The sequence below is a fragment of the Phocoena phocoena genome, chromosome 5, assembly GCF_963924675.1.
Source record: "Phocoena phocoena chromosome 5, mPhoPho1.1, whole genome shotgun sequence".
NCBI lineage: Eukaryota > Metazoa > Chordata > Mammalia > Artiodactyla > Phocoenidae > Phocoena > Phocoena phocoena.
This window is the reverse complement of record NC_089223.1, coordinates 7,550,688-7,569,606: the sequence shown is the minus strand read 5'-3', so window position 1 is coordinate 7,569,606 and position 18,919 is coordinate 7,550,688. Positions and strand designations below refer to the sequence as shown.

General features: G+C 42.5%; 1 protein-coding gene across 2 annotated transcripts in view; it reads left to right on the top strand.

The window, feature by feature from the left end:
- Positions 1-18,919, top strand: part of ABCG2 (ATP binding cassette subfamily G member 2 (JR blood group)) — a 139,475-nt gene that overhangs the window by 53,430 nt on the left and 67,126 nt on the right. Inside the window, exon 1 of one of the 2 annotated variants that reach the window (XM_065877123.1) lies at positions 13,431-13,510. The exons of the other annotated variant lie outside the window; for it this stretch is intronic. The gene's annotated coding sequence lies outside the window, so the exon portion shown is untranslated. Of the gene's footprint in view, positions 1-13,430; positions 13,511-18,919 lie in introns of those variants that run through there. 2 annotated transcript variants of the gene reach the window in all.

Here is an 18,919-nt window from a genome sequence, read left to right as displayed (position 1 = left end):
TATTTTATAATAATATTGTATAGAGTATAATCTATAAAAATATTAAATTACCATGTTGTACACTTATTATAATATTGTAAGTCAACTATACTTTGATTAAAAAATTTTTTTAAATATATAGAAACTATATTATTATTGTCTTAATGTCTAAAAGGATCAAATAAAATAATTTATAACATAGTTAAAAAAACAAAACATTGCAGTACTGGCATAAGAAGAGACATATAGACTAATAGAATAGACTAGAGAGCCCAAGAATAAACACTTGTATGGTCGTTTGATTTTCAACAAAGGTACCAAGATCACTCAATGGGAAAAGGACAGTCTTTTTCAAGAAATGGTGTTGGGTCCTGATTTCAAAGTATACTACAAAGCTACAGTAATCAAAACAGTATGGTACTGGCACAAAAACAGACACATAGATCAGTGGAACAGAATAGAGAGCCCCAAAATAAATCCATAAATAAATATGGTGAATTAGTCTATGACAAAGGAGGCAAGAATATACAATGGGGAAAAGACAGCCTCTTCAGTAAATGGTGTTGGGAAAACTGGACAGCTACATGCAAAAGAATTAAACTAGACTACTTTCTCACACTGTGTAGAAAAATAAACTCAAAATGGATTAAAGACTTCAATATAAGACCTGAAACTATACAACTCCTGGAAGAAAACAGGGGGTATGCTTTTTGACATCAGTCTTAGCAATAGTTTTTTGGATCTGTCTCCTCAAGCAAGGGAAACAAAAGCAAAAATAAACAAATAGGACCACATCAAACTAAAAAGCTTTTGCACAGCAAAAGAAACTCAACAAAATGAAAAGGTAGCCTACTGAACAGGAGAAGATACTTGCAAACAATATATCTGGTAAGGGGTTAATCTCCAAAATATACAAAGAGGGACTTCCCTGGTTAGGACTCTGCGCTTCCACTGCAAGGGGTGAGGGTTCGATCACTGGTCAGGGAACTGGGATCTGCATGCCACATAAACAAAGCCAAACAAAAACAAAAACAAAAGCTTAGACAGTTCAACAACAAAAAAAACAAAGAAAACAAACAACCTGATTAAAAAAATGGGCAGACATTTGCAGCAACATGGATGAACCTGGAGATTATCATATTAAGTGAAGTAAGCCAGACAGAGAAAGAGAAAAGCAAGTATCATATGGTATTGCTTATATGCAGAATCCAAAAAAAAAAAAAAAAAAAAGATACAAATGAACGGAATGGAATCCACCTGCCAATGCAGGGGACACAGGTTTGATCCCTGGTCCGGGAAGATCCCACATGCCGCGGAGTAACTAGGCCTGTGCACCACAACTACTGAGGCCCGCGCACCCTAGCACTGGCACACCACAACTACTGAAGCCCATGTGCTCTAGGGCCCACATGCCGCAGCTACTGAGCCCACGTGCTACAACTACTGAAGCCCGCGCGCCTAGAGCCTGTGCTCCTCAACAAGAGAAGCCACCGCAGTGAGAAGCCCACACACCGCAACAAGAAGAGTAGCCCGTGCTCGCCGCAACTAGAGAAAGCCTGCACACAGCAACGAAGACCCAGTGCAGCCAAAAAAAGGTATCAGTTGGTTTCCTGCTTTGAAAGATGAGAATGACTCATGTTTCTTTCCGCCTCCTTTCACCTCCCCCTTAGCTTTTAAGATTTGTAAGTTTTTATGTTTATAATAGTTATATTATGTGTATAAACATAATTTCCATGGTGAGAAGTATTATTTTCTATATAAATGTATTTTAATGCATATTACCAATCTTTTTACTTATTTTTTTCCAGAGTTCTTTATTTTTATCTCTCTGTTAATTAGCTGGGTCTTGTTGTTAGTTGGTTTTTTTTTTCCATCTAGAGTTCATGGATGCTCTCTGCTCTGACTTCTTTAATGGTCAAGGATATTTGTCATCACTTGGCATGGTGGATAAGGCACATGGAGAAATGCTATGACTCCAAGGAAATTAGGCATAAGATAAGTACATTTCATTATTAGGGAAAGTGTGACATTTAAAATTAAATTTACTTTAAACGTTGTAGGCTACTCTTTGATTTAATTATTATATTTATAATCTGCCTATAAAAAGGAAGTAAATAGCTTAAATTAAAAGAGTTGGTGAGGGACTTCCCTGGTGGTCCAGTGGTTAAGAATCTGCCTTCCAATGCAGAGACGCGGGTTTGATCCCTGGTCGGGGAACTAAGATCCCACATGCCGTGGGAAAGCTAAGCCTGTGCGCCACAACTGCTGAGCCCTCACACCACAACTAGAGAGGAGCCGGCGCTCTGCAACAAAGATCCCACGTGCCGCAACTAAGACTCAGTGCAGCCAAATAAATAAATATTAAAAAAAAAAGAGTTGGTGAAAGATGATATATGAGATAAATATGAAAATTACTAAGATAGAGTCCATATCTTTGGACATATGAAAATATGTATGAAATACATATGAAAATATTTATGAATAAAATTATTTGGCCTCTGAAATTTGTCTCAAAATAATCTGTGGGAGAGGGAGAAAAGAGAAGTATCAATGAAACAAAGACAGGCTACTAGCTGAGATCAGCACATAGGCGTTCATCATACTGTTCTCTCTACTTGTGAAATGCTTGGAAATTTCCATAGTAGGAAGAAAAAGTGAAGAAGATGACAGATACATTTGAGGACTTCTATTTTCAGTGATATTGCAGTTAGAGACCCTGAAACTACCCAGCTACGTGATATCTAAAAATGCTTGGTAAAATTTTAAAACCACTCTTAAATGATTAGATGAGTCCACTAAGATCAGAATGGAGTAAACTAAATTTTAGAGCCTTGGATACCCTGAGGCCTACAGTCGTTTTTATTGAGACTCTGAACTGCATTGCTCAGAGGGGACAGGGACAAAGCCTGAATTCACATAAAATAGAAGCATAATGCCTGGGCCCAGGAGAGGTGCACCCTCAGAAAGGGCGAACTAAAATGGAAACCCACCCTGCAAAGGTGAACCACAAGAACACATTTCTATCTTGGGCTGGGCTATGAATGAAAGTTAAAAAAAAAAAAAAAAAAAAAAGCACGTCCTTTGAGAACTTGTAGCCACTGGCCAGACCTCAGGTAGTTTGGGACCCAGTCCACCTTCTTTGTATGATCCCAAAACACAAGCCTATAATTTAAAGAATATCAGGGTAGGTAATATCCCCAGGTGTCTAAGAGAAGCAAAAACAGACTTTCCCAGATGAGCATACCCTCAACCAGGCCTCAAGGAATTTCCTAGAGACAATTAACAAAAAACTCACAATAAAATATTATAAAACAGAAATCCAGCAAGCCACAGATAACAGAACTAGAACCACAGAGAGGTCAGCTTTTATAATTAATTATCAGAATTAAAATTTAAAAATAAGTCTGCTTGAAATGTTTTCAGATTTAAAAAGGACATTGAAAACATGAGCGAGAGAATAGGAGACTAATAATTAGGCCAATTTGAAGAAGAACAAAATATTACTTTTAGAAATTAAAAAAAAAGAAACTTACTAAAATTAAGAATTCAAATGGATAGAAAGTTAAACGAAAGATTAATAGAAATGTATACGCGATAGTGAGAGGCCCCACACACCACGATGAAGAGTGGCCCCCGCTCGCCGCAACTAGAGAAAGCCCTCGCACAGAAACGAAGACCCAACGCAGCCAAAAATAAAATAAATAAATAAATATTTAACTGTATAGAGTATTAGTGACCAGGAAGATATATCTGAGGAAATTATCCAAAGTATAGCCACAGGGAGGTAAGATGTGGACATCGTAAGGAGGATTAAGAGCCGCAGAGGAGCAGGAAGAAGGCCCAACAGACTGCATCTGTGTCTTCCTGTTTCCTACAAATGGAGCAGCCCACTGGCTACATCCCTAGCCGGAACTTAAAAGCACTTTTTTTTTTTTTAAGGATCAACATAATTTTTTTCATTATCAGTCTTACAAATTACTGAGGTGGGGCAAGGCTAGGATTGTAGCTTGAATCTCACTTTTTTTTTTTTTTCTTTTTTTTGCGGTACGCGGGCCTCTCACTGTTGTGGCCTCTCCCGTTGCGGAGCACAGGCTCCGGACGCACAGGCCCAGTGGCCATGGCTCACGGGCCCAGGCGCTGCGCGGCATGTGGGATCCTCCCGGACCGGGGCACGAACCCGTGTCTCCTGCATCGGCAGGCGATATCTCAACCACTGCGCCACCAGGGAATCTCGAATCTCATATTTTTGTTGAGAAACAATCTGATTGGGGAAGCTGTGTCACTGAGCAGAGGGCCGTGGAGGCGTCCCAGGTTCCGAGCCGTGTTAGAGACCTTCCCAGAGGCAACAGGGGAGACCAGGCACTTCACAGTCAGAGGTCTACTCCAGGGGTTCTCGGTGTCCACTGCCCCCCTTTAGGGAGGCACGGGGAGGCACGATGGGCTTTGGGAGCTTCACCCCGCAGGTGCTTTGTCTCTGTCTTAGCATTCCCATCCACAGCACACAGCCCCAGGCAGAGTTGGGCGGTGCTTTGTCCCACGAACCTCCACCCTTTTATAAGTGGGCAGACCCATCACTGGTCTAGGCTTCAAGCAGAGAGCCTGGCTCCAGTCCCCTGCTTTGTGTCCTTGGAGTTCCCTTTATTCAGCCAAACTCCTTACCACCATTACCTGCTTCTAGACTCAAGGCCTTCAACCCACAAGCTTGGTAATTAACATTCTGGGTTCCTTTCATGGAGATACTCGTCTTGGTTTTGCCACCGACTGGACGTTGTTGTTTTTCTTCTTTTACTTTGATCCATTCTGACTGAGGGGATTTTGAAGGGTAAATGAATTTATTCTACATTCTCTCTTCAAAGAAATTTTTGAGAAGTTTTGACGGGAAATAATAGTGTCCTTATTTCTTATATCTGCAATAATGAGCATAAGTCATGTACTGTGTGACCTAGGGCAAGTTGTGTAACCTCACTGTGCTTCAGTTTCATCATCTGCAAGACAGAGATTTTAGTAGAACCCGCTAAGGACATCGTGGTGAAGACGAGATGAGGTTTAAAAAACAACTGCACCAAACCTAAAGGCACTTAGAACACTGTCTGGCAAGCAGCAAGTACTCAGTAAACATTAGCTGTTATTATTGGTACTGGGTAAAAAGCGAGGTTACCTTATGTTTTCCAAATATACATTATTTTATTTTTATTTTTATTCAACCCAGTGACATAGGTATTATCACCCTTAATTTGAGGTAAGAAAGTGAGGCACCCAAGGGTCAAATAGCAAAAATCGTAGCGGTGACATGAACCTTGGGTACATCTAGATTGGCTGTTGGCTTTGTTACGCAGAGAAGGATGAATGTATGTTTCTTGGTCTAATATGGGTGATGACATAGAGAAGACTAAGACGTCGTTCCGGGTGAGGCTGTAAGGTTTTGGCTCTGTTGATATTAACTATTATAATAGATGGCATGACAGCCAGCAGTGAAAAAAGTCTAAGGCATTATATAATGAATCGCGTGTCATTTAATGCTCATTACACTTTAACTTCAGTTGCTCCCAGGCTCCCACGAATGAACTCTTATCTCTACAGGCAATAAAATGTTTATAGCAGTCAGTAATGTATCAAATGATAAAGGTCAGTCTCAACGAAACCCTCTTCCATTTTTACAACATTCAGGTAAGGGTAGATAAACCCCTGCATTACGTAAGATAAACTCACTTTTATTTTTCAGTCAATAAATATCAAGTATGTGTCTGTTCAAGGCCCTGAGAAAGGCAACACTGAGGAAATACACTTAGGTGGAAGACACGCTTTCGATCTTAGTAATTCCCATTAACGATCCACAAGGTATTCAGCTTCTCAGGTTTGAGATCTTAAAGTCAGCTCCGGCTTCTTTAGTCTCTCACTTTCAATGTTTTATCCATTACCAGGAACTGTAAATTCTTACTTTATGATGTTTCTTTTGTGTCTCTTTCCTCACAAATTTTTTCCACCGTTGCTCTAGTTCAGTATTTTTTTCATTTCCAGACTGATCACTGCCTTCCCACATTCCCCCAACCATTCTATACATGAACAGATTAATCTTCCTAAAACACCACTTTGACAATGGCATCCCTCTACACTAAACTTTCAGTGTTTTCTCACTCTCAAGGTAAGTCTACAGTCCTTGGTTTGGCATTCAAGCCTTCCATAATTTGGCCCCAGAAGATACTCTCCCATTTCTATTAGTACGTTACCGAGAATGGAGCCTTTGAACTGCTCTTTGTTGGAGAGTTTCCATGAACAAATGTTGTATGCATGTTCTGCAATGATGAAACCTACTTAATCAACTTGTTTTAATCTAGCATCTCCCCATCTTTTTTTTACACATAACACATATCCATAAAGTCCTATGTTTAAGTAAACTTTTAAATTACAGTATAACATAATACAGAAAAAGTAAAGAAAATCTAAGTAAACAATTTGATGTATATTTACAAAGTGAACATACCTGTATATCTGCCACCCAGACCCCCATATATATATTTTTGTTTGTTTGTTTATTATCAATATCTCAGGAGTCTCCCTTATGATCCACCCTGGTCATTGCCCCTTTCAAAGGTAACTACTCATCTTACTTTTATCCCTGTACATGAATTTTGTCTATTTTGGTTTCTTTTTTTGGCTTGTTTGCTTATTTTTATTGAAATAGAATTGACATATAACATACACAAATATGTATGTGTATATATATATATTTGATCTGAGTAACAGATATACAAGTGTGTTTACTTTGTAAATACACGTCAAGCTGTTTACTTAGATTTTCTGTACTCTTCCTATATGTGTGTTATACTTCCATTAAAAAGTTTACTTCAACTAAAGACTTTATAGACATGTGAAATTTACTTTGGTGGACTCTCAACATCTAAACTTTCAGTCTGTTTTGCAGGGACAAATGTTACAACCTCTGTCCCACTTTGTAACTCTGCAGGTTAATTATCTGTACCTACCTAATTATATACATTTTTTCCTCTGCTATGCTCATTTTTTTAGGGCTTGACTACCTCTGTGAACTTTACAAACAAATGAGTTATTTGGTCTCTTGTCTGCTATATAAAGAAAATTATATGAATCAAGGTGGTCCAGCCGCACATCTGGCCTCAACACCTCCACCATCCCCTGCTGCCCGCCCCCCGCCCCAACTTATGTTGTCTCTCTCTGTATTAATGCCACCTTCTCTTCTCTTTTCTCTTCTCTTCTCTTCTCTTCTCCGTACCTATAAAAACATTGACAACCGGTTTTGGTATTTCTCTTCTTTCCAAGATGTCACTACTTTGGCAGAGTCTGTGTTTATTTAGATGACCAACCCATCACCCTAGCTTCTGTGCTATTTGATCTTCTCAACTTAATCTTCAGTGTAGGCAGAATTCTAAAGATCCCCTTCTCCCCCAGGGTCCAAGATTCCACTGGTATGTAACCAAACATTAATCTGGGTACTGCTCTGAGTAAATGTGAAGTTGTGATTGAAGTCCAAATGAGTTCACCCCAAAATATCTAGATTATAGTGAGATTATCTAGATGGGCCTGATGTAATCACACAAGCCCTTCAAAAGGAGGAAGGCGAAATCCAAGAGATTAGAAGTTTGAGAGCCTGCTTTGAAGTTGGAGGGGAGTCACATGAGAAGGAATGTGGGCAGCCTGAAGCAGCTGGTTGACTGATAGCAAGGAAACGAGGACCTCAGTCCTAAAACTGCAAGGAGTTGGATTCTGCCAACAGCCTGTCCTTGGAAGTAGATTCTTCAGATAAGAGCCCGGTGGCTCATGCTTCGATTTGGCCCCATGATACCCTAAGCAGAGCCAAGCCTAGCCCACCTAGATTCCTGACCTCCAGAATTTTGAAATAATTAATGAGTATTGTTTTAAGATGCTAAACTGATGGCAGGTTCTCAGCACTAGAAGATAAATATACCTTCCTTCCATTTCCAGAATTTTACTGTCACGTTGAAACCATGGGACCTTGTCAAATCCTGGAGTGCCAGTATTATATGCCAGCTTCCTATTCAGTGACTTCACCGTTCAGTTTCAGCTCTTCAGCCTGCAAGTGACCCCGCTATAGGCTCCCTTTCTACCTGTCTCCTCCTGGATTCACTTTCCCATGATGAACCACTTCACCCGCTCAAACCCATGCTCCATTTTTCTGTTGCCTTACCCACCCAGCAAAAACACATCCTTGAATTAATTCAACCTTCTAACCGGCTCTATCTTTACTTCTTTGTGATTGGGAAAGCCATGCCCATTTGTGGCTTTGATAGCACCACTTTTATAGAGTCCAGTCTTAGGGGTCCTTGGTGTTGCTCTGTAGTCTCTCTCTGGGTCCCTTGGAAGAATAACTTTTCCTCTGCCAATAGGTCTAGTGGGGCTGGGGGAGGAATGAAAGTTAATTGACCACAAACCGATTAAAGGAGAAAAGATCAGGTTCTGGGGCTTACAGACCAGCTTACCAGGGGAAAGGAGGGTGGAGAGAAAGGGATTCTATGGGAAAACAAAGGACTTTTAGGAAAGACAAGTGGGCTTTTAGGGAAAGAGAGAAGTAGGACAGTTTGTGATGTTGGTTTATGCAATTTCTTATCCAGGTGTGCGTGGTTGGTCTTCTGCCAGGCACTGAAGCCCCTCTGAGAGGATTTATAGCAGCTTCACTCTCTGAAGGCCCTGCTTTTAGTCAGATAAGGGAAGCTTCAAAAAACAAACAAAAAAAAAGCTTCTTTCTGCAACAGCTGTATCTCATATGGCTTCAGTTTAAATAGTCCTCATAGGAGCTCTGTGGGTCCCTACATGTGTATCTTCTTGGTTTCCTTAGGGCCGTGTGGTAAGGAGAATAATGACCTGCCAAAGATGTCCATGTCCTAATACCCAGAATGTGAATGTGCTAAGTTACCGAATCAGATGACTTTAAAATAAGGAGATTACCCTGGTTTATCTGGTCGGTCTAATGTCATTATAAGGGTCCTTAAAGGTAGAACGGGGAGGTAGAAGATGAGAGTCAGAGAAAGAGATGTGATGACAGAAGCAGGGTCTGAGAGATGCTGTGTTGTTGGCTGGAGGAGGGGGCCATAGCCCAGGAACTCAGGAAGCCTCTGAAACCTGGAAGAGTTTCCAGAAAGGAACCCAGAACTGCTAGCAGCTTTGGTTTTAGCCCAGTGAAGCCCACGTTGGACTTCTGATCTACAGAAGTGCCAGGTAATACGTTTTCGTTGCTTTAAAGCCACCAGTTTTGTGGTAGTTTGTTACTGCCGCCACAGGAAATGAATACAGGCCTACTCCAGTATTCATCATGTTTTCAGATCCCTGATCTTCTCATTCGCGCCCATACTCCCAGCAGATCCCCCAACTTCAGAAAGAAGGTGGAGTTGTAGGCCATACATTTCTTTCAATCTTCTCTCTTTTCCCTTCTTAAAACATTTATTATGAGGACGCCCCCTGACTCCCTTCCCCTTTGCCACAATTTAAAAAAGATATAGGGCTTCCCTGGTGGCGCAGTGGTTGAGAGTCCGCCTGCCGATGCAGGGGAGACGGGTTCGTGCCCCAGTCCGGGAAGATCCCACATGCCGCGGAGCAGCTGGGCCCGTAAGCCATGGCCGCTGAGCCTGCGCGTCCGGAGCCTGTGCTCCGCGACGGGAGAGGCCACAGCAGTGAGAGGCCCGTGTACCGCAAAAAAAAAAAAAAAAAAAATATATATATTTTTGGCTTTTCTAACACTAATTCGTCTGAATTCTAATTCCACTCTGCTTTCTAAGGTACCTGATTATAGCAGTTAACCACCTTTTCTTCTTTATGGCTTGTCCTCTTGGCATGGACACATATTCTGGCCTGTAATTTAAACCAAACAATAAATATTTTCTCTGAACCCCAAGATAGTCTTTAGGTATACTCCTTTCTCTCACCTTCCTTTTATAGTGAGACCTTTGGGAAGAGTTGTCTATACCCTGTTCCTGTTTTATCCCTTACTCGTCAGTGCTCAAGCAACTACAGACTGAACAGTCTCTCACGGAGTGAACCAAAGGCCCCTGGTAGCTGTAAGTAGAGCCATGGGGGGTCATGGTGCGTACGGCCTCTTGCACCGTTTTTTTATTTGCTTCAACTTAAGTAGTAATGAAAATAAATATACTGGGATCCAGTACAAACATTATATACGTAGCCCAAATGCCCCCAGGCCCATAATAAGCCCTGCCTGAAACCTGAACTTGCTAAGGGGGAATTGACCCTGAGTTCACCACTTGGAGTAAGCACTGAGGAATGGACTGGTTCCTTACCAGCTCCTTGCACTTGGTGGCCAGGCAGGCAGATAGACTGAGAGCTCAGGGTGGCTCGGAGAGCTTTGGAGGATATTAAGAATCCTATGAGAAGGATGAAGAGAGCTTCTCATAGGTCCATATAAGAGCTTTGGTAGTAGAGTGCCTGATTGATGGAGTTCTAGGCCCAGGAAGTTTGTTCCTTTAATGAGAAGACTTTTTGATTTTGCTTTGGTTGCCATGCTATATAACATATAAATCATATCCTTTATCAACGTTAAACAAATTTGTAACGGTCTGTTGCTGACATTCCGTCAAGCAGTGATACCCCTGTTAGAACCATACAAGCAAACACCCCTCACTGGTGTGACGATTGGAAAGTACTATGCTTCCCCTCTCCCCGACAAGTCTCCCAGTTATTTTTGGAGTTTTCAAAAGGGAGACTCAAATGACTTCATGAATGAGACTATCGGCTCCCTTTACCTGAAGGCATCTTTCTTGAATCATCTAGTTATGTCCATGTGCACTACCTACAAAAACACATGGTGACACCTCAGGCCTTCCGGCGCCCATTTAAGATCTCCAATGTGTGCGTCAAGGATGTGGACGCCAGACGGCCCCAAAGCTTTCCAGTTGGGACTGTAAAGAAATCCTAACTTTGATAATTCTGTGGCTTGACTGCAAGGCACATAAAACGTGACAGTGACTTCAACCAGCTTGGAGATGGTCCAGCAGGTCAGTGATATCAGAGATCCAGGCTCTTTCTGTTTATTATTATGCCATCTAAGAAATTAATAGAAAGAAATGGGGGGCTTCCCTGGTGGCGCAGTGGTTGAGAATTTGCCTGTCAATGCAGGGGACACGGGTTTGAGCCCTGGTCTGGGAAGATCCCACATGCCACGGAGCAACTGGGCCCGTGAGCCACAACCACTGAGCCTGCGTGTCTGGAGCCTGTGCTCCGCAACAAGAAAGGCCTACGCATTGCAATGAAGAGTGGCCCCCGCTCGCTGCAACTAGTGAAAGCCCTCGCACAGAAACGAAGACCCAACACAGCCAAAAAATAAATAAATAAATAAATTTTAAAAAAAAGAAAAAAGAAAGAAAGAAATGGGGGGAAACTTTACATTGAAAATTTACAAACAAACCACAAACGATCATTAAACATTAAAAAAGCTTATTCTAAGTCAACGTAATATAAATTAAAACACTGATATGCCATTTGTTACCTATCAAATTAAAAAAAATTATTATTCTGTCTAGTATTTGTGAGAATTTAGGGCAACAAGCAATCTTTAAATTGTTAGGAGACTGAATTTGGCACAAACTTTTTGTGGGAAATTTAGCTGTATGTCTTAAAATTTTTCAAATGAGCATAGCTTTTGCCTCAGCAATTCCCTGTCTCGAATTTACCTGAGTGTGCCATGACACAGCTGCAGAGATGTTTTGTGAATAATAGGAAGATTGGTTAAATTAATTATGGTACGTAACAAGAGAACTGAATACCACGTGCCCGCAGGGAACCATGTTTGCAATATAACAGTTTGACAAAATAATAACAGCTACTGCTATTGAGTGCTATCTAATGACTTTGCACACATTGTCCCATTTAATCTTTGTAACTACCCTGAGAGATCCTTTCCCCTGATTACCAATAACCACTTCAAGACTAAGTAACTAGTTCAAGTCTCCAGGGTTTGGGAAAGCCAGGATTCAGACACAGGCTATCTGACTCCAGAGATGATGACGTTCATCCCTGTACTTTGTATATAAACCCAATTTTGTTTTTTCAAAAAACAATGTATGCAGAGAAAAAGACTAAAAGCAGATGGTATGTGGCTGATGGGTTACAGGGGATTTTCATTTTCTTACTTGATACGTAATAAGAGAGAAAAAATTTAGTTAAATGGAAAAGAAAAAGTGCCAGATTAGGAACACATTCAGGGACTTCCCTGATGGTCCAGACTCTGCAGTCCCACTGCAGGGATTAGGGGTTGCATCCCGCATGCCGCACAGTGCGGCAGGGAGGAAAAAAAAAAAAAAAGAATAACCAGGCTCTATGAATACTGGGCAGTTACTCTATTCAGAGAGGTTGTGAGGTGGAGAGCAGGGAGAACAGAGGGCAATGGTCTGAGAAACTGACTCACCCATTTAGCCTAACTTTTGACCTTGTGTAAAATGGCCTCCTTTGGACCAGGTGACTCATATGTAAAATTAGGACCATCATCTTCAGGTTCCCCCCTCCCTAATATTGTTACCTAAAATACCCAAACACAAAATGAGAAGACAGGGCATTTGAAAATAAGTAGCCCGAAGTAAAATGCTAATTTATAAGTTAAAATGACTCTTTATAATGCCATACATTTATGAAATGCTGGCTTTAATCTGAATTTCTCAAACAATTGGATGGCAGTGATCAGCTTAAGAACGTATTGGGATGAGGTTAGGAACTCTCTCCCCGAATCCGCACACTTTCCAGCGTTTCTACACCATCAGTGTATTGAACAGAAGTACTGGTATTTATGACAGGAGTGTGAGGGGCACATTTAAACTGTTCATAGTACTATTTTCATTCAGCAAGTTTTGTCTCCTCCACCCCTAGATTCAGTTCCTGATTTTATTGGCCCTGGGGCGCGCGCACCTGATTTCTCAGAAGCTCATTCATTAGAGACCGCCTACTTGCTCTGGGGGTGGACAACGTGTGAGACAGAAAAAAAAAAAAAAAAAAAAAAAAATCCAAGAAACAAAACTCGGTGTCCGCTTCCCCTGGTGCTTAGGAGCGTGGGACACCGGCAGTGGCCAAATCCATCCGGGTCAGACCAGGTATTGATCGGCCCGGGTAGCGTCCTGGGGCTTCCAGGGCAGGCCAGGTATTGATGGGCCCTGGTAGCGTCCTGGGGCTTCCAGGGCCAATCGCCCCAGTCCGTTTCGTGCGAGCCCCGGAGGACAGGAGCTGTGGCTTTGTCCCTGCGGGCTCCGGGATAGTCATCTCCGTCAGCCGGTCCCCGCGGGCAGGTGACGGTGTGGTCCAGCGCCAGGCTGGATGCGCTCACACAGCCCTCGCCCGCGTTCCACCTGAGCACCGGGCCCTTATCAGCGGCTAGGCAGGCGGCGCCACGCCTCCCGCCGGCCTTCGGGCACCGACCCCGAGGGAGCTGGGGTGCGAGAGAGGGGCCCCGCCCTGCGCTCTTTCCGCTCGCCGCCCGCTTCCCCTCGACAGTGACAGTCATCCGGGGCCAGCGCCTTCCCAGGCCGGCCCGCGGCGCCGGTGAGTGCGGGGCTCGCGGGGAGCGCGCGGGCGCGGCGGCTGGGCTGCCCGCCGGGGCGTGGGCGTCGGTGGGAGAACGTCGCCCCTCGGGCGGGCGCGGCCTGGCTCCTGGGTCCTGGGTCCTGTGCCGCTACGCGCCGGGTCCCGAGCGCGCGCGCCAGGCGCAAGAGGGAGCCAGACTGGGCGGACGCTGGAAGGAGGCCGCCTGGAAAGGGGCGCGTAGTGCGGGCGCTTGCTCTCCTTGTTGAGTGGGAGCTGCTTCGGTCGGGTATGTTTGGAAGGTCCCGCTGACTCAGCTTAGCGTTTATGTAAACGAGTGTTAGTGCTCTGCCTCTGAGCATCACGGCACCGCAGACTGAAGCCCTTGGTTAAATTAAACGGAACCACTGTTTAACTGAGCGAGTAAACTGTGAAAGCCGTTTGGGATGTGTGTGCCATGAAAGGTCCGTGGCTGTTGCGTGTATACAGTTGGTAGAGAATAGAAAACTGTACAACTGAGATGACTAGGTTTTATTTAGTCCCTCCCAGCCAGTTTCATTTGAAAGTAAGTATGAAACAGACTGAAAATATAGACTCTTTTCTTTTTTTTTTTTAAAACCAGAAAACAGTGTCTTGGTGCAACCGATTCCATGTCTGGTAGTGTGTGTTAGCCGGTTGGTAAAACTCTTGCCTTTCCTCGAAGGTATGAAGCTAGAGTTGACACTGGGTGGATTAAAACTTATTGAGTATGGAAATAGGAGAGAAATGTGTTAATATTGGTGCTTTTAAAGGGATTAGCCAATATATTCTATGTCTTTTTCTCCCCAGGACATAAAATGTGTCCACAACTTTGGATGGTTTGCCAAAGAGTTATATTGAGCTGCCTTTTGTAATTTTTCTGTGGGTAGTTGACTTTTAATGATTAACTTCAAAAAATTAACCAGCTTATTTCAATACTTATTAAAAATAATACTGGAGAAGTTAGAACAATACAGAGAAACATATGACCAAAAAATTAGATTGTAAATCTAGCCAACAGGTAAAAAAATACCTGTAATGTTGCCTCATTTTATTTTCTTGCCCAATAGTAGAAATATAAAAGCTCATTACACTTTCAGGAAAAAAAAAAAGATTCATAGTAACAAATGTTACTATGGTCATCTTTGTTCCAGACCCTGGGCATTCAGCAAGAGCTCCCATAGGAGACATTCTGTTGCATCAAAATGGTATGAAAATACACTGAACAGCCAAAATCAATTTCTGCATTATTTTTATTAAGCATTCAAGAACATTTGAGGCAAGCATAAGTGTTACAGATGGAAAGTAAAATGCACCAAGAGAAGAGTCACCATGGGGGAGCACATTAGAATGGATGTGGACAGTAAATTAAAGTTACGTCTTGGAAGCTAAAATAAAAAGGGACCGATCAGTCACACAATTCAGTGAGGATAAAGACAGGAAATATATGAGATCCTTAGAGAAGATTTTCCTGGCATCTGCTTCTGAGGCAAATGTCTTGTGTCACAGAGGGATGCAGAGGAGACTGAAGGATGGCGGTGGGAGAGTCTGGGTGCCCATCCCATAGTACATGCCAATAGTGCATTTTCTAGGACTGCTTGCTGTAGTTGTCATTGTCCTTGCCGTAAGTATTATGAGAAACGCTTGTAGGTTGCTAAGCCCCTATGGTCACAAATGCTGCAGTTTGATAGTTTGGGCTTATTTGGGAGTAAATCTAGATTTTATAGAGGGATAGGTGGACCTCATGTCTTAAGATACTCTGTATTTCTCTCTCTAGCTTTTTAAAAAATTTAATTAATTAATTTTTGGCTGCATTGGGTCTCCGTCGCTGTGTGTTGGCTTTCTCTAGCTGCGGTGCGCAGGCTTCTCGTTGCGGTGGCTTCTCTTGTTGCAGAGCACGGGCTCTAGGCACGTGCGCTTCAGTAGTTGTGGCTCGAGGGCTAAGCTGCTCCACGGCATGTGGGATATTCGCGGACCAGGGATCGAACCCGTGTCCGTCCTGCTTTGGCAGGCGGATTCTTAACCGCTGCTCTACAAGGGAAGCCCCCTCTCTAGCGTTTCTGACAGCAGTTGATATCAAGTGGGAAGTTTTGTTCTCTGTTGCTTATTGGGGTTATAGGTTAGGGTTGAGATTTTTTAGTGAAAATTAAAGAACTTGAATGGCCATCCTCTCTATAGGATATTATAGGTCTACAGGAAGCTAAAGTTTATCCTTTAAAAAATCAGTTCCCACTTCACTCCAGGATGTGAACCAAGAAACTGTCTAGCTGAATTGGGCCTCATAGTTTTGTGTTATTTTCCCAACAGCAGTTTTATGAGATCTAATTTATGAGAACATATCATTGAGTTCACACCTATGTAAAGTGTACAGTCATCACATTTTCATCATCCTCTCCCCTAAAAACCCATTAACACTCACTCCCCTTTCTCACCGCAGCCTCCTCGCCCCCTCTTGTTTTTTGGAAGCCGGTATTCTCCTTCACTAGGAGACTGTTAGAAAGTGGACATCTAATTTTTGGGCCACACAGTTAGCTTGTTTATAGAAATAAATAAAACATCCAGAGAATCGCAGCATTGAAAGTAGTGTTCTGTCATTTAAACTGGGGTTGGTGCGTGTGGGTAAAGCAGAAGTGCTGCCCTTATCCCAGTTTCAAGGAAGAAGTTTTGTTTTCGGCAAGAAGGGTGGAATGAAATCTTGGCAAGGTCAGAAACCCCGTTGAAAACGCTGCTCACTAGCTCAGTCCCTTTGGGCTTGCAACTGAAAAGACCTGTTACTCTTTTTTTTTTAAATTATTTTTAGAGAGTTTTTTTTTTTCTTTGATTTTATTTACTGGTGGCTGCGTTGGGTCCTCAGTTCTGCGCGCAGGTTTTCTCCAGCTGCGGCGAGCGGGGCTACGGTGCGCGGTGGCTCCTCTTGTTGCGGAGCATGGGCTCTAGGCACGTGGGATCAGTAGTTGTGGCTCGAGGGGTCTAGGGCGGAGGCTCAGTAGTTGTGGTGCATGGGCGACCAGGGCTCAAAACCCGTGTCCTCTGCATTGGCAGGCGGATTCTTAACCACTGTGCCACCAGGGGAGTCCAGACCTGTTACTCTTTAGAACAAGGTTTGGCTGGAAATTTGTGCTTAGGCCCAGGTAGCATTAGGTAGTTCTCTATCATTTCACAGGCATTGAGTTTTTACCCAGAGGCAGAAAGATGGAAGTCTCTAGAAAGCAGCAGGCCCTCTGATCTCTCTCTGAAGACACTTGAGCTGAGTGTCTCACAAAGAAAGAGTAATAAAGACTGCCTGAGAGGTACCCACACCTCGGATGCCTTTGCACAGGAGGTCTGCCTCTTCTTTTCCTGTCCTGCACAGCCCTACCCTGGCCGCACCCTGAGCCCACCCTGGGGGAAGGGAAAGAGGGATAGAAAAGTTAGAGGGACAACAGGATCCTTAGAAAGGGAGAAGAAAGTATTTCATTTTACTCCTCTTCCTCCATCATCCCATATTAGTTTGGAATGCCTTAAGAGATGATCAGGTCCTCAGAATTAATAAAAGCGGCCGTTAACTGTGGTGAGTGCTTGCAGTCTGCAGGAAGTTTTTACATTCATTCTCATTTTTTTGCTCACACCAAACCTTTCAGGGAGATATTGGAGTTTCATATTTATAGAGAAGGAGGCTGACAATTCACAGGGTCATTTATAGCTGGGACAGAAAGACTGTGTTGAACTTTATTAAAGTTCACCAGTCCTTCCTTTCTTTTTTCTTTTAAACTTAGCCTGGCCATCTGTTTCTGTTTCCTTCCATGTTCACAGAGCAGCTCATTTTAAAGGCATGCAGGGACGTGAAAAGAGCATGTGATCTGGTGGGAGTAGGGAGGCCCAGACCTAACTTAGGTCTAATCAACTGTGCCCTTTCTTCATTTTCTACTTTTGATGAAGTCTTGTCATCTCTCTGGGCCACAGTTTCTTCATGGGACCAGAGAATATATGAGTTTGAATGGGAGAGGTCTGATTTTCTTTGAGCCCACAAGTGGCATATGGGTTAGTTGAAAGTGCCAGATGAGTTCTACAGACTGTCAGGTGTACTGAGAACACTTAGTATTCTTATCTGACCCATCAGTGAAGGGTTCTGCAAACCAGCCATGTGCCTTGTTTTAGAAATCTTTCTGATCCACCTTTCTCCTGTTTCATAACACAGGGAGACTGTTATATGTCTTTCCAGTGATATCTCATATGATAGTTACCTCAAATAGAACACGTGTACTTCAGAAACCACAAAGCCATGGGCTAACTGTAGTTAAAAACCTAATTTGAGTCGTACCTTAAATCTGATAGTACTGTTATTATCATGCCAAACCGTTCACTGCTTCCATCGGAATCTAAGCTATGAGTACAATATGTTTGACGTGTGCAATGTTGATTTACGCCCAGTTATTACTAGCAGCCTAGGGCCAGGTGACTCATTCCAGTTGCTACAGTGTAGATCCATCCTTGCTACTTTTAGCTCCTTCCTGGAGCTACAAACCCCTCATTGTGTTCTGATTTCATCCTTAGATATATACCTTCCCTCTCCCCCAGTGAGATGTGTTCTATCTTGCTTCCTAAGTGGAAGCAAGCAAAAATTCAAGTGGTTTGAATTTTTCAACAAAAATCAAATTGCTGTTCTCCTCTCCCTCCATATGTTATGAGAAACAAGGGAAAGAGATCTTTGATGTGTTAGTCTTTATAAAACAATGCTTTTCAGAATAGATACAGCCGTGGCTGGGTTGGTTTTAAAGAGCAAAGATAGCAATTTAAGTCTAATATTACACTTGCGTTATAAACATTGAAAAATATTGGGGTTATTTCATTATTTATTTTGGAATTATTTTTAGACTTGTTGCAAAAAAAACGGTACAGAGAGTTCCTATAGCATCTTACGTAAACTGTAGTACCATTGTTGAAACTAATGGATTAACATTGGTAAATGCTATTAACTAAACTATAGACTTACTTGGATTTCATCGGCTTTTCACTCTCCTTTTTCTGTTCAGGATCCAGCCTAGGAGTTAACATTGCGTTTGATTGCTGTGTATCATTAGTTTCCTCCAAACTATGACAACTCATCAACCTTCTGTTCTGTGGTTTTTCCTGACCTTGACACTTCTGAAGCGTACTGTTCAGTTATTTTTTAGGATGTCCCTGAGTTAGTACTCAGTATTTTCTCATGACTAGGTTGAAGCTATCCATTTTGGGAAGAAATACTAGAAGTAATCCCAGTGCATCATAGCAGAGGTACATGATGTCTTATGACTTTTGTAGACCTTGGTTAAGTGCTGTTTGTCAGGTCCCCGATGGAAAGTTATCATTTTTCCTTTTGTATATAGTAGATATCTTGGGAGAGAAACTTGGACCATGCAAATATCTTGTTTCTCCTTAAATCTTTTTTTTTTTTTTA